This window comes from Anas platyrhynchos, chromosome 4 (assembly GCF_047663525.1).
Source record: "Anas platyrhynchos isolate ZD024472 breed Pekin duck chromosome 4, IASCAAS_PekinDuck_T2T, whole genome shotgun sequence".
Taxonomy (NCBI): domain Eukaryota; kingdom Metazoa; phylum Chordata; class Aves; order Anseriformes; family Anatidae; genus Anas; species Anas platyrhynchos.
In genome coordinates this window covers 32,032,522-32,057,778 of record NC_092590.1, presented here as the reverse complement: position 1 = coordinate 32,057,778, position 25,257 = coordinate 32,032,522, and the positions used below count along the sequence as shown (strand labels likewise).

General features: G+C 36.6%; 1 long non-coding RNA gene across 1 annotated transcript in view; it reads right to left on the bottom strand.

The window, feature by feature from the left end:
- LOC106016068 (uncharacterized) overlaps nt 1-11,163 on the bottom strand; it is a 193,050-nt gene extending 181,887 nt beyond the window's left edge. Inside the window, exon 1 of the long non-coding RNA XR_011809039.1 lies at nt 11,027-11,163. This is a non-coding gene — a long non-coding RNA (uncharacterized lncRNA). The remainder of the gene's footprint in view (nt 1-11,026) is intronic.
- Between the last annotated feature and the right edge of the window lie 14,094 nt (nt 11,164-25,257).

Here is a 25,257-nt window from a genome sequence, read left to right as displayed (position 1 = left end):
CAATTTAGGTCTGCATTTTAAATAGTTGGCCTTAAAGGACTGTTGAATAAAAGAATCATTACTGACCACGTTGTGTCCATCATAGCAAGATGTATTACACTGAAAACTGGTTGGGCTATTTTGTACTGAGACTGATAAAACATTAAAGTATGTTCTTATTTCAATTTGCAGTCATGCAGCATTGCAAAGAATGCACAGAAAAGCAAAACCACTTGATTGCAACAGACAATTCAGATTCCTCAACTGCCCCCTCCCCCCACACACACACCCTGTCCTTCCCCCTCCTCCCATTGCACCCCTGAGGGTGGGGAAGAGGAGAGGTTGGAAAAAAAATAAAAGTGGGAACTTATGCTTTCACATGTGTTTACAGAAATAAAGAACACCTTCATGTTCTTTATATTACCAAGTAGTCTGGACATCTGAACAAAACAATTTTGCTTTCTATCAGGCATATACTACAATTCTATTTTCTCTTCTTCTAATGTAACAATATCCAGTATACTCACTGTTTTATTTAGTGAGTGTAAAATAAACAAAATTAACTGTGCCAACATACAACCCCTGGTCAGAGCACAAATAGTCTACACAACTTGCAGTATTTGCAAACTATTGAGAACTCTGAAAGCTTGCAAAACAGATATGTAAGAAGAGTTAGGTATTTTTCTGAATGTCCAAGGAAGTAAACAGAAAGGGCAACATTTAACAGATTAAGGTATTATGCAGCCTGTTAACTCTTAAGACATTTCCTTCTCCTATTCTAGGTGCAGTAACCTCTGCAACCATGAGAGGAGGATTTGGCTTGCCTGTAAGAGCCTTTAAATCTATAAAGTGCACAAACCTACAAATGCATTCCATCGGTCACATTTTACAACTAATATAAGTGCTTTTCCAAGGCTTATGATATGTTGTGACATCCAATGGGGAGAACTCTTTTCTATAGACACTTCTTGAATGTTATCTTGTTCATGCCAGTTATTAAGGAGACAGTTTTCCATAAAGGATCCAGTAGTTTCAAAGACTGTCTTTTTTTTCAGGTTGTATTTTCTTTGCATTAGGAATGAATACATTTTCAGGCGAATTGTATTTGGCTTTTCTGGTGACCTGGAAAATATTTGAAGGCTCTATTTTAGTACAGAAAAAGCCTTTTTAAAAATATATTTTAATTTCATGAACTTGTTCTGATGCTGCTTTGAAAAGAGCTAAGGGCACTGAAGCCTGGTTTTGAGGTTGTACTGGAAAAGTTCCTAAATGAAATCACATGCTGCAATATTCCAGGTAATGACTTATTTTTCTCTTTTCATCTTTGCTTTTACGGATGTATTATTTTCACTTTTTCACCTCCTTGCACTCAGTCTGCAAAAAGAACCTGTCTCAAGGCAGAGAGAGGCCCTGATGCTGTCCTGCCTTGCTTGAACAAAACTATCAACTGATAGGAATGGCATGAGGTGTGGTAAGTGACAACAGTGAAAGAAGTAACCAACAAAGTCAACTTGCATGAAGCTGGAATCTAATCATAGAGGCAGATCAGGTGATCACAGGACAGACCGACTAAAAGACAATAAAAGGCAACAGCTGAGGCACATCATCCATAGTTCATTTGCAGACTACGAGCTTTGCACTTAAACTGGTGAGAAATCAGAAAAAAAAGAAATAGCATTACTTTTCCCTTTTAGTGGAAAGCTCCTGGGGCAAGTCCAAGGAATTCTTACTTTCAGCTGGTCTTGCATCTATTGTCATAGCTGTCACTGTCATCACTGATAGTAACTTATGTTGTCATACATGTACATCACCATGGAGATCCCATAACAACAATTAGTAGCTTTTGTTAGTCATACACTGTCATCAGAAGAGGATACAGCCTGTGTAAAAGAACTGTTCTGGTGCCCACATGAAGCATTTTATTAACTCATTCCTAGCCAAAATTCAAAACTGTAAAAGGATGATCATCTTTCTTTGCAGGTAATTCTGTGTTTCTGTTAGTAATGTGCACTTGTTGCCAAATGGAAGACCTCAGTATAAATGCCCTACTTGGTATTCAGTCCTTGGTCAAACAGCAGTTGGGTGATACATAAGTTAGCACATAAGCTGCAGCGAAGTTTGCTGGAAGATTTAGACATAGTGGTGATGAAACCAAGAAGGAAACATTTATTTTCCTCCAAAACTCAAAGCTTTTCTTCAGAGCAATGTCTCAGACCCAGAAAATGTAAAATAAAATAATAATTATAATAATAAAAAAAAGCTTCATGGCATAAATTTATTGTGGTAATACATGCAAAGGAGAATTTAAATTTTGGTATTGATAAACTGACAATAAACAAGAGATTTTCCTATACGGATGAGAATTCACAATATTTCCCATAATAATTAAAACAACTAACAAGTACCAGATAATTTTAGTCAATTCTCTGTTGTCAAGTAATGCTTCAGAGTTTTATAAATATCTGCTCAACAAGCGCATTAGAGTGGTGAAGTAAAACCTGGGGAATAGTACTAATTAATAAAAGACAGTCCATGCAGAAGTGTCACAGGGTGACTTGTCTGCAACAATGCAAAGGAAGGACTGCTTCATGCTGTAGTGCAACTGCATGGGCATCTGTGTCAATATTCAGTGAAACGGCACAGCTACTCTAATAGAATCAACAAATCACATTAAAGCTGTCACTCCTAACTGGGACAATGAACTGATGCATATCTTTAAAAAGATTATTTTACGGAAGGAAATTATTGTAAAACTCCAAAGCTATCAGTGAAATGGCTGGTGACCTTCAGTTTCCAAATGCAAATACTTTTAGCAATCTATGTCTATCATAATTGGTGAAATGTTCTGCTAATATGCTTAAAAGCTTTGTAAAGCTTCCACTATTCCTGAGCAATTGGTAGTGACAGGTTGTTGTTCTAACGAGTGCCGATACATGAGTGTAATATTAAAAATATACTCTGATTTTAAGCACTGTTTTTAACAGGAAGTATACTGAATTTTCAAAATGTTTATAGCTGATACAGTTTTAAAACATTTCAGAGCTTCAAACCATTTCTTCCTCCTATTACAGGATGTTTTTCTAAACACTACAAAGTCATGGAATTTATCTACTTTTGTAGCTAAAAGAAAAATCATAACCTTAGCCATTATACATGTCATTATAGCACCATGGCCAGAAGTTTAATAGCTTTGCTCATAAAAGTTGAGAATGATCACTTTTTTTTTTTAGTACACTATTGTAACCTAAGGAAAGCCTACACCTTACTTTTAATGAGGTATACATTACTTACTAAGGTTACAGTTTATTCAGTTTTTAATCAAAGCAGTTTGTCAGTGATATTTCAGTAAAGTTTAAAATTAATTTGTATGAAGCTTTTTTTTTTTTTTTGAATTGGGAAAAAGCAAGACAAGCTTTCTTTAAAAAAGTATCTAACTGTGGATATCAAACACCAGGTCGTGTATGTATTCCCCAGTTCACTTTAATACTCCTCAGGGCAAAAACTCACAAGAAAAAGCAGTTAGAGAAAAGTCTCATACAACTCAGGATAAATTATTTATGAATATTGTACATTTAGGACACACATTGTAAAGCCACAAAAGATTCTGAAGCAGCCTTCCAGAGCTGTCTAAACAAAGATTGTTTTATGATTGATAAATGATCCTGCAGCAATGACATAGCTCCAATGTCTTTCATACTGATAGACCTCTAGAAGTCATACCACAGAAAACAACTGTTGAAATTTTCTGTTTACCCTAAGTGCAAGAAACTCAGTGCTATGCATAAGATTTCTTAATAAAATCTTTAACCCACCTCTTGAGATAAACTACAAATATATTCATCAGTGGCCATCACCAGCATTTTGGAGAACAGCAACTGCTGACTGTAAGCCCTAAAACAAAGGAGTACAGTGATAGTCAAGCAGTCATCTTTGTAGAGCAGGTTAAAATTGTCCGCAGGAAAATAAAAATGGAGTTACACATAAGGACAAGAAGAGAACTGCCCAAAGCTGGTTAGACATTAGCTAGTGAAAAGCCTTCAAAGAATTAGACTGATATTTTCCTTCCTGGGGTTCTTATCATGTTCCTTCAGGTGTTGAAGGATTTTTTGGTAGCAAACAGTACACGGTAGGTTTTCCTAATTCTGTCTCAGAACTCAGATGCACACAACACGTGCAAAAAGATGCATGAAGTGTACAGTCATAATCACAGTATGAAGAAAAGATATTGAACACAATACCCACAATATAAAAGTAGTAAATTCAGGAGAATGATATCACTGTAGTTTCCCAGTGGATGGGAAAGAATTGATTCCAGATGTTGCAATTAGTTCATTGAGAAAGAAAAAAACAGATGACAGTAGAGAATATCAAATTCCAGGGTTGATTTATTCACAATTATTTGTAATGCCTAAGCAGGTGTCTTGACAGCAACAGCAAGTTTTACAACTCACAGGTGTAACACCCCTTTCAGATCTCCAGTGAAGGCAGCTGTGTTTGAACAGCTTCAGCCTGCCAGCAAACAGCTCTTCATACTCCTGTTTTTCCCAAGACACTGTTCCCAAAACTGCCGCAAGCTTGTTCCACCCTCTTTACAAGCAAACTAGAGGCTCTTTGTGCTTAGGCACAATCACAACCTTATTTAATATATTCCTGTTTTGCAACTGTGGGTATAGCAGAATCAGCAATTCCCTGGTATGCAGGGTAAGGATACTATTTGCAGTTTGAATTTTCCTCAGCTACAAGCCATGCACAACTAGCATGAAAAGTTTGTGGAATTTACCACAGAACTTATCAATCCGTTTTAGATATTCATAAATGCCCATTACCTAGGTGCACAATCAATGATGTATTTATCTTTATGCCATCTCTGTGGAAGGCCATTATCCTGACTTTATAGAGTGCGACACGGGAAATTAGAGTCTTGAATTCACATTGCACAACCGTGACTTGAATATCCATTCCTTAAACACAGTTAATACTAGCTGGTTTAAAGCAGGATTAAAAGACACCTCAATGCTCCACATATTAAAACAAAACTACCTAATAGGTAGTTTCCACAAGTAAAAAATGAATTTAAGATTTTCTGTGGTGTGGCTGCTTCATTTTGGCATGTAGGAGTGCATAATATTAAATCTTAGCATGGAAACCATCCTACTAAAGTCCTGTAGAAGTGAATAGACAGTCAAACAGCTTACCTGTGCTCTGTAAATTCTCAAAAACAGCTATACTCCAATTTGTTATTATTTTCAATGACACGAGCATAGTTTAGAAGCTAGATTATGATTTTGAGTATTTCAACAGTGAAAAGGAAATTGAGAAGAGATTCTTCATTGTACCTCCACTTTAGTTAACTAAACACTGAAAGCTGTGAGAAACGGTGGTACTCAAGAAAACTGAGAATCTATTAAAATTCACCATGACCGATTCACTGGTGAGCATCAGCACACTATTTCTAATCTCACTCAGATAAAGAGATGTCACAAATTTATTGTTGAACCATTTATTTTTTTTAAATTCATCCTTGCAAGGCCTATGTTTGATGGCTAGGTCTTTTTTGCTATTGGATATGTGGCCTAGCTATCCTGAGGAGTGGAGACAGGAGGCTAGCAGAGAACAAAAGTGCCTACTCACTTTCTAGAACAGCATTTTAGTTCTAATGAATCTCTTCCCAGCACCTGAGCACGTCAGAAGTGCAGCTTCCTCACATCATTGTGATCTCAGTTCCCTGCTCCTCAGTCAGCAGGGGCAGAGATTGACAGCTTGCTTAACTTCACAAGGAGAGAGACTACCTCTTGCCTCATGCGACTTAAAAGTGAGCCTTCTGGTGGGATAAGAGAGACAGGCTGCAATGGGAGACCCATCTGTTCTTACTCAACTAAAAGGAGGGTGGCTCTGATGCCAGGATTCAAAGGCAGAATGATGAAAATAGGGCAGCATGGAGGAGGCTCTTTACACTGAATGATGCCCTAGTTGAGGTCTCTTATGTTAAGTTTCAGATTTTATCCATGTCTAGAATAGCATGAAACATGTTCATTAAAATAATTCTATATCATTATACAATTATATTTTATTATGAAACATGACCAGTAACTGCAATCCACTTATAATTACTTCAGAAATAGAATATAATACCCAAATAGGCCTTTATAAAGTTGCAACAACCCCACCCCACAAAAAAGTCACCTTAACGGCATTTGTATGAACCACATATTAAATTTATGTTTATATAGAGAAAGATTATTTAGCTCCCCCAGTGGCTGAAAGGACAAAGTTAAATAGGTATTAGCAACTCATAAATCAATTTGTCACGTAAAATGGGAGAGTCAGAAGGAAAAAGCTACAGCTCCATAGAAACAAGTTGTTAGAGATTGCTGTCTCATGTTTGTTATTGCTAAGTTCACAAGCAGTCCAAGGATGATATTTTGATAACTACTCCTGAAACGTTAATATTTTGTGGCCTTCTTTCAGCCAAAGCACACAGTATTTGAATACTAAACTGTGACATAGCTCAGTTAAAGTCCTAGGAGAAAAATACCTGTTAACATTTTAGAGCATGAATAAACGGATTAGATTGAAAGGACAAATGCTTCAAATGCTTTTATAATCCTCAGTAAATTTCTAAGTGTGTGTGTGCTGCTGTTCAACTCTAAGAAAAACAGACTTGAATAACTCCCCCCACCTCCTGGGGGTGTGGGTGCTTTTAGGCTTGAATTGTTTCACATAGTAATCTCTGCTCATCCATTGACCTAATGATCTTTATTCTGTGACTTTAGCTGGAAATGCTACAACAGATTTTGGCTATTCAGAAACTTGTTCTCTCTGTAACATATGTTACAATTAGAGTGAAAGCGTGCAACCTCAAATAAAATTCTTCACTCTGATCAAGCAAAACAAGTGTCAAAAGCTAAGCCACGTAGAATTTGATCCACTAACAACAACAAAAAAATATTTAGTAACAGCTGAAAGTTGGAGAGAAGAAATTTCTTGAAATTCAACTGTTCTTGAATCATGTTAGACAGCAAAAGAGTGACTAGGTAACCTGAAGCCAGGGATAAAAACAAAGAAACAACAACAAAAACAATAAGATAACACGAGAAATCTCCATTGGCTTGTCTGAGGAATTGAAAGAAATTTTCAAGACATTTTTATTTTTTTCTAAACCACATCATAACATTTCTATAACAAAATTTAAACTATTCAGACACGACATGGATGTTTATGCTTTGTGTAAGTGGGCAACTAGAGCTGCATTACTGCTGGAACTTGTGTTTCACAGCAGCAGAATTTACGGCCTCTGGAACTGTCAATTTCATAATCTTGAAAACAATGAAGACGATAAATATGTTCACAGTAGGGGATTAGCTGGTCTGCTAACCTGTCCTTTGGGACACTACTAACAGCATTCTGTTTGTCAGGGCTGTCAGAAACAACGTGAGGTATTTTGAAGGTTTTGAGATACCTATCATTCACAGTCCTCCAGGGCTGCCTAGAGAACAGGAACACAGTTTCATGAGAAAATATCAAAGTTTTCATCCTGCATTAGAACAAAAATGATATCCTTGAAGACCTCCGGAAAAAGCACAAGAAAAAAAAAAAAAAAACTACTATATTTATAGCCCATTTTGCCATCCACATTATGGGTTTGAGCACCCATCTGGAGCATTGAGGGCTCAGGAGCATGTGCCTGCTGAAAAAGTCACACAAGTGCAATTTGGACCTATTTCTTGTTGTCCAAGTAAATGACTGACTTCTGCATATCCCACCTTTCATTCAGCCTTTCCCAAACAACAGTTTTTATAAAACATTAAACCTTCCAGCAAAACAGATGGTTTTCCTGATTTAGTATTTTTCTGAGAGGAAAAGACTTTCAGTACAACTCAGCGATTAGCAAGCACAGTTTTGGCCCACCCTATTTTGCTGCTGATAGCTAGCCGAGTGCCTCTGCAGTTGTCCCTCAGTTTTAAATTTGAAAAGCTACATGCTGGCTCTTGCCGTACAAGACATTTGTTAACTGCTGCCTATGAAACAGCAGCTATCCAGTTGGTAGTAGCTTCCGCTGTGAATCAGCATTAAACAGACACCACAGAGCATAACTGTAAGCCACTCTGATGTTCAACCTGTTCTTTGTGTGCATTTAAAGAACAATTAAAGAACTCAAGATAGTTTTCAAGTGTCTGTCATAAGTGGAGTGCATTTTAAAGTATGTTTACTTTTTTTTTTTTTACCATTAAAAATAAATAAAACAAACAAAAAAAAAATGAACCTTTTAATCTTGCCATCTACTTCTTGTTACATTTCTTCTTCCTATCCTCCAATTGAAACATCACTTTGAAATGAAGGAATGTCAGAATATTTATGATTTTTTTCATACTGAAACTTTCAAAGCATTCAGTAGTGCTTGAACATAAATATGTTTTTAAATGGTTCTGTTAAATATGAATTTAACGCATAATATCAGCAGTATCTACTGGCTTAAATCATTACAAGTTCCTTCAGCATTGTCTCTCATGAAGAGATCCATTTGGAGATCACATCTCCCAAAGTTAGGTATTTACATGGCCAGGCTTCTAAACCATCACCACAGTCAGTAGATATACAGCCATGAGAGCTAATGGATAAAAGTATTCAAAAAGGGGAAAAGAACCCCCCTCACTAGAAATCAGAATCTGACCATTTGTTTTTCATTCATATTCCTTTTAGCCAGTGAACACCTTTAACACTGTACTTTTCATTTTTAATCCACAAAATGGATTCCATGAAAAGCCTAGGCACATGAAAAAATTCAATGAAAAAAACAGGCACAGAAACATCAAGAGTTTCCCCACTTTGTTTCTAAAACTATTCAAAGCATCTTTTAGGTTATGTACTTTAAAATTAATGCAATCTTATTCAAATTTCTTTGATAAGATGCATTGTACTTTAAAAATATTTCAGTTAAGCTAATACAACATTATGAACATTATCATCACTTGTGCAAACTTTTTAAATGAGGAGATACTGGTCTGAACTGCATGCTTTATGTAACATTATAATCTGAGGCTCTCATGGAGACATGGGAGCTGGAGTGCTTTTCTGTATAGAATATATGCTTGGTACATAGCAGCCCTGCAATTCACTTTCATATGTGATTCTCCCTCCCCACCCCCACACTTCCATGTCATTTGAATAGCAGCTTTATGACTATTTTTGGCCTCCTGCTGTTAAGGGGCACAACTTTAATGGGAATTCTAAAGAATGCTCATTATGTACCAGAGAGCGCATAAGAGTCTTTTGGAATTATGCATCTCATCTGCGAAACTGAAATATGTTCTTTAGAAACAAGAAACATTACAGCCTCCTCTCACGAAAGAAAGAATATCAATATTCTGTAAGGAGAGACCACTCTTAGTATAAACACCTCAGTGTTTTCAATAGGTCACACTGAAATATGGTCTATTCAGAGACTTTCAAAGCAAAGAAGCAAATGAAAAGAACTCAGTTATCTTTCTTTCCTTGACCACAGGCATGGCTACAGAAGATTCTGGAATAAAGGGGGGGATGAAAGGAGGCAATAGACACTTGATCCAGATTTTCTGTAATCCTGACCCCAGTTCTCATATTTACATCTTTCCTCATTCTCATTTTATCTTTGTGAAGATTTGTGTGCTTTTTTCTTCACTTTTTTTTCCTCTTAACAGAATACGTATGTAGGCATCTTGTTTATTCTTTATACTATAAATCCTAAATCCATGTAATTACAGCTACTGTCAGGACACAGTCTAGTTTATTAAGGACCAGTCCACATCACCAACAACTCCTCACACCTGCAACACAGAGCTCTACAGTTCCCTGAAACAGACCACCTCAATGGTCACACATGCTACTTCAGACACCTGTTTTACGGACAGCCATATTGCATTTGGAGATTCCACTCTCATGGTTCTCTCTGTAAATTGCCTACAGTTTTAGTACATCCTGCAGCAGGCACCATCTTAGCTAATGTATTTTTGCTTATCCAAGGCATCTAGCAAGTATCCCAGCAGATGTACCCACAAAGGAGATGTCTCCAATAGAGGTTTTAAGAGATTTGTTCTGCAGTCTACTCTGAGTTTCTTCTTTCTGAGGCTTATCAGATAGTATATTAAACACAGGTTTATGATTGTTAACTGATATTTGAAATACTCCACATCACATGAAGCTTTAATCAGACTACTCCATACCAAACGTTCTCAGATTTTTTTTCTTAGGAGAATTAGTATTTTAATAGAAAACATATCAGAGATAAATTCAGCCAAGCAATATAATCCATCACTAAAGTAAAATGAATATATAGATGGCAAAAGAAAACCTTTTCAATGCATTTGGTTTCTCGGATGGCCATGACAAGCCAAATGGCTATATGTCCTCTATAACAAAGCACTCATCTGACTCCTTTCCTACAGCCTCTACACAGAAATAACATCCAGGAGCTCTAAAGTGTTTTTTTTTTTTTTTTTTTTTTTCCTTTTTCTTTTTTGAACAAATTTGGCTTAGCAACACACATCATCATTATGACATTTTTCCCCCATCATTCCTTTCTTTCGTCTCCCATTACTTGCAGGAAGAAGATTGCCAGCTCCACTCAGAGACTCTGCCCTAAAGCACCAAGCTGCCAACAGAGGCACCACTTTATTTTTAAGAGGTTGTTGCACACATAAAACAGAGCACTCAGAAACAGAAAGACTTCTAACCACAACCTTTTCAGAACGCATTGCACCCCTGCCACTCTAAGCTATAAGGAAGCAAAATAAGCACCCTAAAATTCCCATGCCACACACAAACTCAAAGACAGAAAAAGTTAGCATAAACCCCTACTAATCCCATTTCACACTACCTTGTCTCTATTTTATTTTCAGAACAGGAATCCTTTACATCCTTAAAGTCAGTAGCTCCTATCAAACACACGTAAAGATCTACCCCTCGCTACAGACCTCACAATATATTTCAAAGGCTTCCAAAATTTCTAATTCTAGCTAAACAATAATATAGCAATTTATAAGAAAATACTTGAGATTCATTGCATAATTACCTTAGCATCCAGCTGCAAGAGAATGTATCTTCATAGTTTGTTGATAGTTGCGTACCATATTTCTTATATAACACCAAACAGAACAAGAATAGTCCACCCTACTCTGGGGCAGGAAAAATTTTGAAGGAAGGAAGAGAGGAGAGAGGAAAAAAGGGAGAAGAAAAAAAATAAAGAAAAAAAAAAAAAAACACAGAAAAAAGTATCCCTGCTTTATTTAAATAATAAAAATGATTTTAAAAAGCTGAGTCTCAGCTGTGCACACACTCCCCCACAAGAAACTCACATCACAACTTCACAGGTGTGGGACAGGCAATTTTCAAAGAGGAGTTTGCAGCCCCAGCTGATCCTTAAATTCCTTTAATTTTTTTATTTTTTTTTTCTGTTTACCCAAGGGGAAAATACAAGATAAAACAAATTAATTCTCAAATCCAAAATTTTTATGTAATCCTTAAACATAATGGACAGAAGTCTAGCTATTTGTCAGTAACAAGCAAGTTCTATAGCCACACAATAATACTGTTTCCTCTGAAAAATGGCTAAAATATAGCAAACTTATGAATATATATATATATACATATAAAACTATCAATCAGAATCAAACTTTGAGGAGACATTCATTGGTTTCAGTAGCACAAACTTTTCTTGGTTCTAGATAACAGATTAATACTCAAAAAAGATAAAACAAATAGGCAATGGTTTCAGTTTATCTAGAGAAGTCCATAGTTCAAATTTTTGCTTTTTCTTAGTTCTGAATAGAGCTGGGAGCTGTTGTTCTGGGCAGTCCCTGTTACAATTACTCATGTACCAGCTTAGCGGCTGCTCCATTCTATTCTCAGCTGGCCAAACGAGAATCCCCTCCCTTCACTGTCAGAACACACACCTGATACTAGGGTAAAAATGAGTGCTTTCAACCTGCAAGTGCAAACATATGAAGCTGTAATAGAGAACATTTTCTTAGGTAGTGAAAGAAAATGGTTTTTTGGTGGTGTGTCTTCTGAAAAATATCAAACTATTGAAAAATTTCCTTGGTTGAAAATACTTTTTGGCTTTGCCCTGCTCTAGAAACATTACTAAGAAATTACTCCTAAGGAGCATATTATTTGCATTAGCTTTAAAGGAAGAAAATATCCTTAACAACTGGCACTACTAATCATAATGATGGGAAGGGGAATCATTAAGGAAATTTATGAAGCATTTCACTGACATCCCAACAGGGCAATAAGGCTTGTTCTAAATAATAAAAGTCAGTAATTGAGAGAGTACAACTTTGCTCTGGTTTGTTATGGACAATGACAAGGGTGATGTTGATACTTCAGTCATGCTGAATAAGGCTGCAACACAAGCCTTATTGCTTGGAAGTAATTTCTAAGTAATAGCCTAAGAAAAGACAGGGTCTTATAAGCAATCAGACCTGACTCTTCCCCTTCCTGCTGCACTGACAGTGAGCAAAGACTAGCAAGTACTTTGCTCAGTGGGCTCTTCTTAGCCAAAATTAAAATATTTGTTTGCTCTAATATAGGATGACCTTGGTAACATAAAGGTGGATAGGATCTTCTTATCACTGATATGACGGAGCTCGTATGTTTGGACTACAAACCAATTCTGATTATCCAAATAATGTTAAAAGACTGTATCCAGTTTATCTTTTGTCCTGTTAATTGTAAGAACTTATATGGAGTCATACCAAAGATTCATGCAATCTCCAATTTAGCAGAAGTTAGTAGTTGCTGTTTAGGAAACATATTAGAAAGAGGAAAAGTAGAGAATGGTCTTTCCATTTTCTGATAAGGATTTAGGGATTTCATGATTTTGAGATTCTATCTGGAGTTTTATTTTTAATAGTAATTGAAAAATTGGGACCCACTTAACATCTGAATAAGAACATAAAGGAACATTCTGCTTTTACCATAAAAAGTCTTCTGGTTCTGAAATTATCTAGAATCATTTTCATGAAAGGAAAATTAACCAGCTTGGTTAACTTCTTGAGTATTTGTCAAACAAGTCACATTTTCCAATGCATCTATTTTTTTATATTTTTTTTTTTTTAGAGAAAATAGTCTGGAAAATTCCTAGTGAAACAGAAGCCTCTGAAGACAGTTGGAGAAAGAGAGAAATTAAGATAATTCAGAATAAAATATGTTATTTCAAACAAGACGAAGAGGCTGTTACAAATGTCACTCTAATATATACATTCTAGTTTTATCTAAAGGAATCATCTGACAGACAGATTTGCAGGTTGTCATTAGAGCCAGCATCTGCAGCATGTTTCATCATCTGAATGCCCTGACTTAGTCCTTCTCTTTGACACTTCTCAGGTCGTAGAGGTTTTTTTTTTTTTAGAATTCAGGCAGCTTCTGTTAAACAAATATCCCACCTGTCACTTGTCCAAATAAATTTGCTTTCAAGCTTGAATATATATTGTCCTCTAACAGGTAGTAGCTGCTAATACTGGATCAGAAGAAGAAAATTTACTTCAACCAACAATAGGAGGGGTTTGGACTACATTATCGGAAAGGAAAAGTAGTTGCACAACTGTATTTTCAGCATCATTAAAAGGTCTGGGGTCATTCCCCACCCCACTTTTCTCCATCCCTTTCCTAGCCCTCTGCTTTCAGAGACAAGCACAAAAACTACATAGGTAGATAATTACTGTAATGAAAATTAAATTACTGTCTGTGGTTGTGTTACAATGCTGAGGATTTTATGACAGTTCACCAGCAAAGTGCATGCACCTAGAACCAAATCTTTGATGTGGTATGTCAGTGTATTTAGACACACTGGCACTTTTTGTATGTGGCTTCATCATTATGAATCTACATTCATATGCTTTCCAACAGATTTTAGAAACCTAGTTGCTATTCTGTGAACATGGACACAGCTTTTTTTGACCAATTCTTTCCTATAATTTTGACCAAGAACAAAATACAGTAGTAAGGATGATGTCATAAGCATTTTTGGGAAAAAAAATCCTCTTTAAATTGCTTTTGTGGGCTACCAGCATTGCCAGCTCTTTGTTCTACATTCAGACTAAAAGCTAATCTGTCTATTAGTAGGAAGTCCTAAAAGGCAATCAGTTTCAGAAACAGCAGAACTTGACAATATCTATTGTTTGAGGGGGAAAAGAAGAAGAAAAAAAAAAAAAAAAAAAAAAAAAAAAGCACATTATTCATTATGGAAGCAACTGAAAATGCAAAGCTCTGGCAAAGAGGTTACCGTGAATGACACATTGCTTGTTAATAGCTCATTCTTAAAATATTGGATTGAATCCATGCTACTTGCCTTCAGAACCCAACAGCAGATACCCTCCAGAATTTTAAAAGTACTAAGACATTAAGAAAACGTTAAGAAAATATCTTAATATTCACAAGCACTACATATGCTGGTTTTCATGTTTCTGTAGGCTGCAATAATGATGGCACTGCCTTTCATACTCCAAATTCTTGGAACACACTTGACAATAATTATGCCTTAACTTTTCCTCCTCATGGAAAATATAGAGATTTTCATGTTTTGAAAGTTTCATTTCATTTATGTACTTCACCTATTTTCAGATGCTGGAACAGTTAAACATCTGAAATAAAGATATAACAACACAGTTTATACATCTGTGAAATTAATAACAAACGTTGCTTTTCACACAAAAGGTCAGATTTTTGGAGACTCATCACAGTCATTTTGTACCCCAAATAGAATAGTTGGGATCCATATAATTACATAGCCCTAAGATATAGTTCAGGTAGATTACTAGTTGATTTTTAGGTGCAAGTAAGTTTTATCATTTATGCCTCCAATTGATAGAAGCTGTAAATAATGCTTATGATGAAAAATTATATCAAATGGGAGAGAGGTTGCATTACAGATCTCATACAAGATATTTTAAGCTTTGTTCAAGGAGTTCATAAACTGAGGAAAGTGCTTTACAGTCCAAAATGTTCTTCCAATATTTTATCCTTTAGTATAGAAGTGTTGCATAGTACGTTTTAATTATTCAGAAGGTTAAAGTTAGTATTGCCAAGACATGCAGACTAACTGTGTCTTCAAGAGAAATCAGAAGAACAAAATGAAATTAAATGAAACGAAATGTAAAATAGATCTCAATCCTGATTTAGAGATGGCAGTATGAAAAAGAAAAAGACATGGGCATGTTATATTCAATGAATCTTTATGGCAAACGTAACACAATATATGGAGCCAATAATTTATTTAAAACATAATAAAGATATTAACAGTCTAATTAAAATACAACCAACTGATTATTGTAACTGCAGTAATATTAACACATAGTCCAAATTCATACTGAAAAGCCTCACCAGTGATATCAATCAATTATATACAAGAAAATACAAGGTTAACGGTGCTAAAGTCCATCAAGCAGAGAGGTGGGGTGAGGATGGGGGTAACAGAGTTGCAACAAGTGATCATCATCCTGAGCTTTTTTTCTACCAGGACTTTCAGCTTAGGTTTGTGTGGGGAGTCCCTTCTGCCTCGATACTGGCATTCACTTGAGACTATTTTTACATGTTTTCTTATCAACCTGCTTCTTCCCCTTGTTGTCAACTGAAGCATGAAAGCTGCACCGTTAACTTCCTCAGCTTAATTGCTGTAAAAGACTATCGTTCCTTGGAGAATGAAAGAATGCCCAGGTCTGTCAGACTTTTACTGTAAAGGTTATTCACAGTACCTGAACTAAAACAAGTTAGGCAATAGTCATTACAGCACCAGAGAATTATTAAAATCAGATAAAATCATCTAAGGCCAAGGCAATATAAAACTTATGGCTTTTTACTGGTAATGGCAATGGTCATAATTGCAGAGCTACAGGTACGGAAAATATTCAATAATGGTCAGGTGGAGCAACATGCACTTGAAGATTATGCATTCACAGATTTTTGACTGCTCAGTCATTACAGCTTGAAAAGAGGAAATGAATTGAACAGAGCCTAAAATTCAATGAAAAATTGAAGGATCTGAAAAAAGAGTAAAACTGTGAGGTCAAAGATGTAGATAAAAATATATTACAGCATTTTAAAGCACTTTTTAGGTGGAAGAAGATGAAGCACTATCAATAAAGAAATTAATAAAAAGCTACTCAAAATGGATAACATTACCAAAAATTTCCATGAACTGAATGTCAAGTTTTGATGCCTTAAGTGTATTGTAATGGAACAAGAACTTTTTTCTCTTGAGTATGTGGGTCACTGTAGACTTCGACAGATGTGGGATTTGCTTTCATAATGGTCAATTCCAAGTTCCTAGTCCAAGAGATCCATCTTCTTGTGTGTTTAAATCATGCCCAGCCATAAACAAACAAAGAAACAAAAAGTCAGGTTTCAGGGTTACAGCTAGCTTCACCACTAGATGGCCGTGTTGTTTATTAGAGCATATCCTCTTCGACATCTGCTGTGAAAACAGCTTCTTGAGAAATGAATGTCTTACTCAGCAATAATGTATCTCTGTGTTCATGGCTAAATGGAAATAACGCGCATCTAGAAAAAAAAATAAATAAAGGACTTTCTATGATAAAGCAGGAGTTTCTATACAATATTAGACTAGATACAAAAATGGAAGCTAGGGTGCTGTTGAATATATTTCATATTTAATATGTTCAATAAAAAAGTGAGCTATGCTAGAAATTCACATACTGATCACATGCAGCCTTGTATGCAAAGTGTTCAAAAAAAGTGTGTTAATTCTACATGCACATCTAAATAAATTGCATTTCTGCTTTTGTGCATGGGTACCTCAGCTTTGGTAGTGATGAGAAGCTTTTTATCTTTCAATCATGACAGTGCAATCTAGATCCAGAAAACAGCATTTCCCTCACGCAGCTTTCCTGGAAAGCTCAATCCATTAGAATTCTCCATTAAAGGTTTGTACACGAAATACATGGATAGTACAATGACAGCAGAAACAGTATGCAGAGGAACAGCATACAATTTATGTATGGTGCTTAGAAACCCAGCAGCTGAGGCAGCAGGGGCCCTTTGGACATGTTTGAACAGAGGATGGGAACTAAACTTGTCTATCCCACTTAACAGGTGATTGCCTCCTTGGTGAGAGGGAAACATATCCACTGTAAGACTCTTCTTCATTTGGTGCCACTTTCAAAGCAGAATGTAATGTCTCTCTCTGGGCCTGTAACAGAAGTGTCCAGGCATAATTATAATTTAGTCTCTGTGCTCCTCAGGGTAGCTGGCAATTGGTCCCAGACAGCAAGCTCCAGCTTTGAAGTTACATATATAGGATCAGTGTTTTAGATTCATGGAAGAAATTGTATGAAGCATAATTGAAGAAGTAAATGTCCGTGCAACTTAAATGGTTTGCAGCAATAGATGAGCTTTTAGACATCACTGATTAATAGAAGATAATTTAATCCTCATGAAAATACATACAGAATCCTGCTCTCTCAGATGGATGAGCAAAATAAAAAAATGGGGATGGGGATATTCCAAATTCTGCAAAAGCTGAGAGCAGATGTCTCTATAGAAGCAAGCTACCAGACATTTGGCAGAGTCTGTGCAAGCAGAACTCCTGTTTCAAGACAAATTCTGCAGATAGAGGGTCAGCCCCCTGTACAAGTGTCAGTTTTCATTTCCAGTTAGGTAATACCTCCTGCTTGGGGAGTTGAAGGGGGCAAATAAATAAACAAATATAGCAGGAGCCACCAGAGGGATCCTGCTGATGGGATCCTGACACCTTACCTATGGGTAGTCTCTTGCCTAAGACAAAAGTGCTGCCAAATTCAGACACAATTTGGCATCCTGTGCTGAGTGAGCCTGTAGACACCAAAGTCCTTGTAGGGTTCCAGGATAAAGGTGCTTTCTTCAAAATATCACACAATGTTTCTGCTCAGCATAAAAACATGACCCTATGGCACACAGTATTAGGATTAGAGAATATTGTGGAGGAAAAACTTTATCTTTCAGATGTTATGAAACAAAGAAATGCTAACAGTGAGCATGTTGCTACTATTGTGACTGATTAGATTAAGCTGATTAGAGACGTTTTTGTTCTAGTCATACAATTTTTTTTTAAATGGAGTCTAAAAGTATGAATATATCAAACTGAGGAAGCCCTATTTTTCCTACCTGCAGGCCTTGTTTACATATTTTTCCAGAGATAAGAGGCAAGCCACAATAATTTGTGCAGTGGAGGAGCAATGCTCAACAACTCTAGCACTTGGTAATCATCTGCACAAGTGTGGAAACTGTGTGGCTGCTATTACTATGGATTAGTGCAGAGATCTCTCAGCTTTTTCATATTGTTACTTATTTATATTCCTTAACAAAATGAAAACAAAAAGTGAGCTAGTTTCCTGGTATGTGGCCATTTCTCCCCATACTTCTTTTTCATTTGGTGTTTTAAACCCGATGGATCTTAAGGGGTCAGGATTTGCCTGAACTGCCTTTAGACAAACCCCAATCACCATCCCTGCAATCCTGCAAGCACTGGCTAGGAATAACTGTGATTCCAAAACAGTTCCCTCCCTGTACGTATCCCACAGACAAGAAAACATTTGCTTAGATGGTGCTTGTACTACCAATGTCTGGCTATATTAGCTAGACATCATACACATTTTATTTGGAAAAAAAGTTTACATGTGACTGGATCTTGGGTTAGTGAAACACAAGAGATATCAGTGCTTAAACCACTTGTGGTTTCTCACAAAACTTCCATCTGTGTGTTGTCAGTTCCGCAGGCTGTCTTATATGCTAGATGTACGAAACATACAAGTCCTGAGTACAAAATTTGGATACATAAAACCTGTACTTATCTAACTCCAGAACTTGGGCCCCTAAATTATCCTTTGCACATCAGTTTGCTGCAATACATCTTCCAGAAGACAAAGTGTCTCATTCAAGGCACGTCAAGATCTCACTATATTTTAACAGTGCTAGGCAATTTGGGGATTTTTTTCAGGCCTAAACATCAGCAGTGAATAGGGTCCAACTGTGCAGTGCCCTTAACCTGGCTTGCCACTATCCTAATGTAAGTAACTGAAAGTTTTTCAGTCCAGTGCACAGATCAATTGAACAAATATGTGTCCACAACATCCAGTGCACGCATATCTAAAAGTACCTCCTTACAATCCGAGAAACTGCCACCTAATTCATTTCTGTTGGGAGAGGCAACATGAGGAAAGCCATCCAGCCTGATGGCTTCTACAAATCTTCTTCCTGCACATCAACTCTCCCCATGCTGTGTCAGAGGAATGAGGATTTCAACTGGGGGCTACGAATGCCACTTCTTCCCCGGATTTAGTATTGCAACAGTAAGTTCTGTTTCAGTCCAGCCCTCTAGCATCTTTGCTTCTTTATAGAAACATTCAAACTATATTAAGCACATCTAAATACTGAAATGACAGCTAAGTCTGGTAACAAATTTTACCCTTCAGCAAGCTGGAACATATATGTGCCCAATTCAATTTATTTGGAGAGAACTCTCCATATTAAAAGAATGAACAACCTCTAGTCATACCTACTTTGGATGAAACCATTGTGTTTCTTCTTTGTAATGGCTCTGTAATGTGTGGCATTGCTCCACTCAGTCATGTTTTCTCATTTTCACTTTCAAGCTTTCAATTAAAAGTCTGTCTTGGATTGCATGAAGTTGAGAAACAGACAAAGTAAAGTAAGTCTCCAGCTCTCTTCTGTGATTCAAATGCCCAGGTTTCTTTACAGGTACAGCACTATATACCAACACTCTTCTGACAGTGTGCTCTTCCGAACAGCAATAAGGAAAGGAAAATATTATGAGGATTCTGTTCATCCCAAACGCAGCCAATAGCATATTAGTTTGCACTTCTTTTATATCCACTGATATATCTTTTAAAAAGCCAGAGGAAAACAAACCATATTCTGCAATGTACTTATCCATAATATACTTTGCTGCAAGTATTTTATATATGATTCCAAAGCCATTCTTCCACCCTTAGACCATTACAACTTTATTGTGTCTTGTGCATAATTACTTATGTCCATAAACAGAGTGCTTGCTGGCAGGAGGAATAGGGACACGCAATCATTTATTCTATTGGTATATAGCCAACAACATAAAAGTAGCAGAATTTCTGTTACAGAACAATAGGCTATAAATGCTAAAAACAGTATTAATTATAAAAGTGATAAAGAAAAACATAATGATAATAAAAAAGTAAAGCAAATGTAAGGATTTTTAGGTTCTTTGAGAAAATTTCCTCAGCCCAAACAGCAGTGCCCTAACACTAATTGGAATTCTGTCAGACCCCATGCTTTGAAGGGCTGTGTACAAAGTCTGGTTTGCAATCTGGAACCAACATTTGCTTTCACCACTTAACTGAGTCCAAAAACACTGTAGTTTCCAGTGCTGAAATCAAGTTAGTATTCCACCTGCTTGCTCCTAGCCACAGTCAAGATGTTCACAGTCAAGAGCAACATCCATTACTCTATCTCAGTGTAATTCTCAGCATCCCCAGCATGTGAAATAGAAGGAAGCAAACAAGGGATGAAAGTACTGTAGCACTGCTACACAGGTCTTGACTGATGCACCAATGCCTCTCTTTCACATCTTTTCTCCTCAGTGCTCACTGCAAGTACTGCTGAAAGAGGGCATGAAGGACTAGCACTACAAGATACCTATTCTTATTCAAAGTAAATAAAAACATTCAAAAAAAAAAAAAAATGGAGCATGATACCTTATTTTAGTGAACTTAAGGAAAGATGCTTTCTTTGGGTGAAACAGAGACAGGAAAATGTCTCTTCAGTAGAAGACTGAAGTTAGTCAAAGTAAATACAGTTTAACAAGGCAAGAAGAGTAAAAGCTGTACATTGTGGAAGTACTATTAAGAAAGTAAGGGTTTCATAGTTTAACATTATTTTAGAGAAAATGACTAATCATTTCAGCCATGTGTACTCTGGGCATAAGATACAACTGGAATGGTCATGCTGATCTGGTGGGAAATATGTTCACTGCTACCACAGCAGTGCTGGATTTTGTCTCTAAGTTTACAGGTGAAAAGAGGGCAAGACAGCAGGAATGCCAAACCAGCAACCCACTTAACTGGAAATACAAAGGAGCCAGAAGCCACCAAACAGTGGAGGAGAACATATGAAGGTCTAACAGTCCAGACTGAACAGATTAAACAGTGTAGTTCTGCTTTCAAAGAAGTATCAGAAGAAAACTATTTGGAAAGAGCATCTAAGTCCAGTGTGCAAGCATATCCTGTTAGATAATATTTGCATAATTACAGAGAAAATGATTATTTATTTAAAATGTTTATTTTAAGACACCTCAAAACTAAATCTGTACTAATTTGGAGACTTAGCTCCTCTTCTTTCCTTATTTATGCAATAATTCCTCCTTATGCAATCCCCAACATAAAGTTGCTTCTACTTCCTCACTGTGTATGGCTGCATCATTAACAATAGTTTGGTATAGGTCTACTGAGATGAAGCAATAATAGTAATGATGATTATTCTTTTTGTTCTCTATAATTACATTTGCAGCTTGTATTACCTCTCAAAGGGAGTGTTCACATTAATAATTTGCATTGCACACCTTGCACAAGAAGCTAGGGAAAAATCTTTTTTTTTTTTAAAAAAAAGGTGACATTTCATAGAAATAAAAGAATATCTTTAATTATTATAACACAATGAAAACTGTGAAAAATTTTATGCATAAAATACTTTGTTTGCTGTTAACATATGTTTATACATGTATTTATAACATAATAGTTGTAGGCTAAGCTGCAAATTTGTTCTAAGAGAAGATAAAAAAAGCTTGCATAAGGAAAATGGAGCAAGGCATGAATAAAGGAAAACAGACAGCCAGCTGGGGGAAGGGAGTCTTCTTGTTGAAGACTCCAAGGATTTGCTGGGAATTGTGGTTTCTTTTTTTTTTTTTTTCCTTCAAAAGTAAAAAGCACTGAAAAATATAATCAGGCAAAAACATTATTTTGCTATAGGTTTAATACACATTTAATTAAAAGCAAAGCATATACCTAAGTTTTAATTACAAGAGAAAAATATTTTAAAAGTATAACAAAATAAAAGAACTATGATCCAGCTTTGTGAAAAGATAAAGGACACACTATCTCATGAAGATTAAAAATAAGAACATTAACGTTATGACTAATAGCAAGAAACTATTTTTTCATCTAGTAAATTAAAATAAGAATTTTAATATTCATAAGCTAGAAGAAGTGATTTTTCATGCATTACTTCTAAATAGAAAAAGGCAATTTCAGTATCATTCAGTCCTTTACCTGTAACTAAATTTGTCATACTTTGTGAAGTATAGCTCACCGAAGACAGTTTTAAAATCATTTTTAAGGTAGTGGCATACCAAACATGGCTTTTAACCCATTAAGAGGTGACAGGTAGGATAGATTCAAGTGAAATATAAAGAATAATAACCAGTGTATAAAAATATATGAAATTTATGCCAATAGATTTTTCTTCTGAGCACATAGCCATGTTAGTAGTTAGCTAAACATTTATTTCCACATTACTATAAAAAAGTGTTGATTTTAATTACCTCTATCAAGAAATGTAAACATCTCTGCCTTGCAAGCGTAAAACACTAAGTTTTATTCTTTATTTTACAGAAACATCATACTCTCTTCCTTCTCCAATATATGAATGACATAGCTCACCAAATTATCAGATTGTCTCTTTGCCTTTACTGTGGTATACTTAATACGGTGCTCACTATGAAAGGACTCCTAATATCAACATAATTAAGATTTTGCTTTACATTACTTCCAAATTTCATTATTTTTGTGATCCCATTAAATTCACTTTTTTTTTTTTTTTTTTTTTTTTTTTCTCCACTCTAGTATGGTACCAAATATATAATCTGTTGAATCTGGGGAGCTGTGACCGAGGACACATTTAGGTGATAGCATTCACATTTGGACATATGTTGCCTCAAAGTGTTAGAGACCTTATCTACAATGCTGTCCTCAAGTATCTTCTTCCCATGCTATAGTTACTTCTCAAATATTTAGAAAGGAGCACTTACCTGCATGTATTTCATCTTGTGCAAATTCTATTATCAGCCTGGGATCTCCTGGAAACCAAGAAACATACTGCAGATTTCAAAATGACAATACCCTTGTTTGAAAATGAGATGTTCAGAGCTCAGGATTACAAATGACAAAACACATCACTCTGTCAGGCTTGCTTAGGCCATAGAATCACAGAATTGTCTAGGTTGGAAGAGACCTTCAAGATTACTTAGTCCAACCTCTGACCTAACACTAACAAGTCCTTCACTAAACCATATCATTAAGCTCTACATCTAAACGTCTTTTAAAGACCTCCAGGGATGATGACTCCACCACCTCCCTGGGCAGCCCATTCCAATGCCTAACAGCCCTTTCAGTAAAGAAGTTTCTCCTAACATCCAACCTAAACCTCCCTTGACACAACTTTAGCCCATTCCCCCTCGTCCTGTTGCCAGGCACATGGGAGAATAGACAAACCCCCACCTCTCTACAGCCTCCTTTAAGGTACCTATAAAGAGCAATAAGGTCTCCCCTGAGCCTCCTTTTCTCCAGGCTGAACAAACCCAGCTCCCTCAGCCACTCCTTGTAGGACTTGCTCTCCAGACCCTTCACCAGCTTCGTCGCCCTTCTCTGGACTCTCTTGGGCACCTCCATGTCCTTCTTGTAGTGAGGGGCCCAAAACTGAACACAGTACTCGAGGTGCGGCCTCACCAGAGCCGAGTACAGGAGGACAATATTTCATTTCAACCTTAATGCTAGGGTTTTGCGTTTACAAATGTGCATTTAAGTACCTGTTGTGCAAGTTCTGTCAGAAACTTAAACAACTGAAATAAATTGATTAGTATTATTTCTGTCCCCAAGTCAGAATCACAGAATTACATGATAATTCTGGTTGCAAGCTTTTAACAGGACTTTTAGATCCTCAGTCCAACACGCTGCTCAAAGCCAGTTCAGCTAGATGATAGACAAGGACGCCCCAGTTGTAATCCAGCAGGGTCTTGAAAACCTCCATGGAGAGAGACTGCACAGCCTCTCCAGGCAGCCCACTTCAATGCTTGGCTATTGTGAAAAACCTTATCCTTATATCCAGTCTGAAACTCTTGTTGCAGTTTTTTTGGCTGTGTCTTGTCATGTTAACATGAACCACCTTGAAGAATCTGCTCTGTCTTTTTGGTAGCCTCCTCGTAGGTACTGGCAAGTATTAGGTCTCCCTGAAGCTGTCTCCTCTCCAGGCTGAAAAAGCCCCTCAGCTCCTCCTTGTAGGGCTGTGAACAAAAAATAGAAACTGGGGTCCCAGGTCTTCCCCTCCCTCAGAATAGTGATCTCAGTCTGGACATCTCTATTCAAGAAAGCTGAACTTCAACTGGAGCAGGTGTGAAGATGGCCCTGGTGATCAAGTATTTGCATAGCTTCACCAAAAAATGATGAGAAGTTGTGATAATTGTTTACCCATGCAGTCTGGAAAATATTATCAAAGTAGCAGTAGTATTATTGAAGACAAAGAATAATATCACAACAAATGGCATTGTCATGAATAAATGTATGTTTCACTGATTTAACAGAACTGGTAAGGTTACAAGGATTTTACATGTATAAATAAATCAAAACATCTGGAAAGTAATTTTGTGACAACAGTTCTACAACGTCTAATATTTTGTCATTTGTATTCCTTTAAACTATAGATTTTAAAGGAAACAAAACTATTGTTTGTATACTAGCCCCCATTTTAAGCATTTTTCTATTTACTACTGTGAGCAAGGAAGGTTATTTATTTATTAAATATTCTCTTCATCCATAATCCTCTTTATACTGGGCTTACTACCTCCACTGAAACATTGAAATTGGCCCCAACCTGCCATAACCAGGGTACCATCAGGTTACTTTGCTGCTAGATGACACATGCTGCTTGAATACTTAGGGCTAACTTAGAGTCATAAGTGCCTTAGGCTTAGGTACTGTTGCTAAGTAGCTTTCAGAGTGCATTCTGGGCTCATTGTTTGGAGTCCTCTGTGTCAATGGAAAACATTGGGTAGCTCAGAGCTAAGAGAGGCAGAGGATGAAAAAGACGGTCTAGAGGCAGCTAATGGAATTGATGCAGGGTGTAGGACCCTGCTATGACTCCAGGTTGTTACTGCTCAGCTTGGACCAGACCTCCTGCTGTTTCATATCTGAGTTCAGAAAGCTGAAAATTGCCACCTATAGTCTTTGGAGACAAAAGATGTGGCCTTTCTTTTCTCTGCAGGAA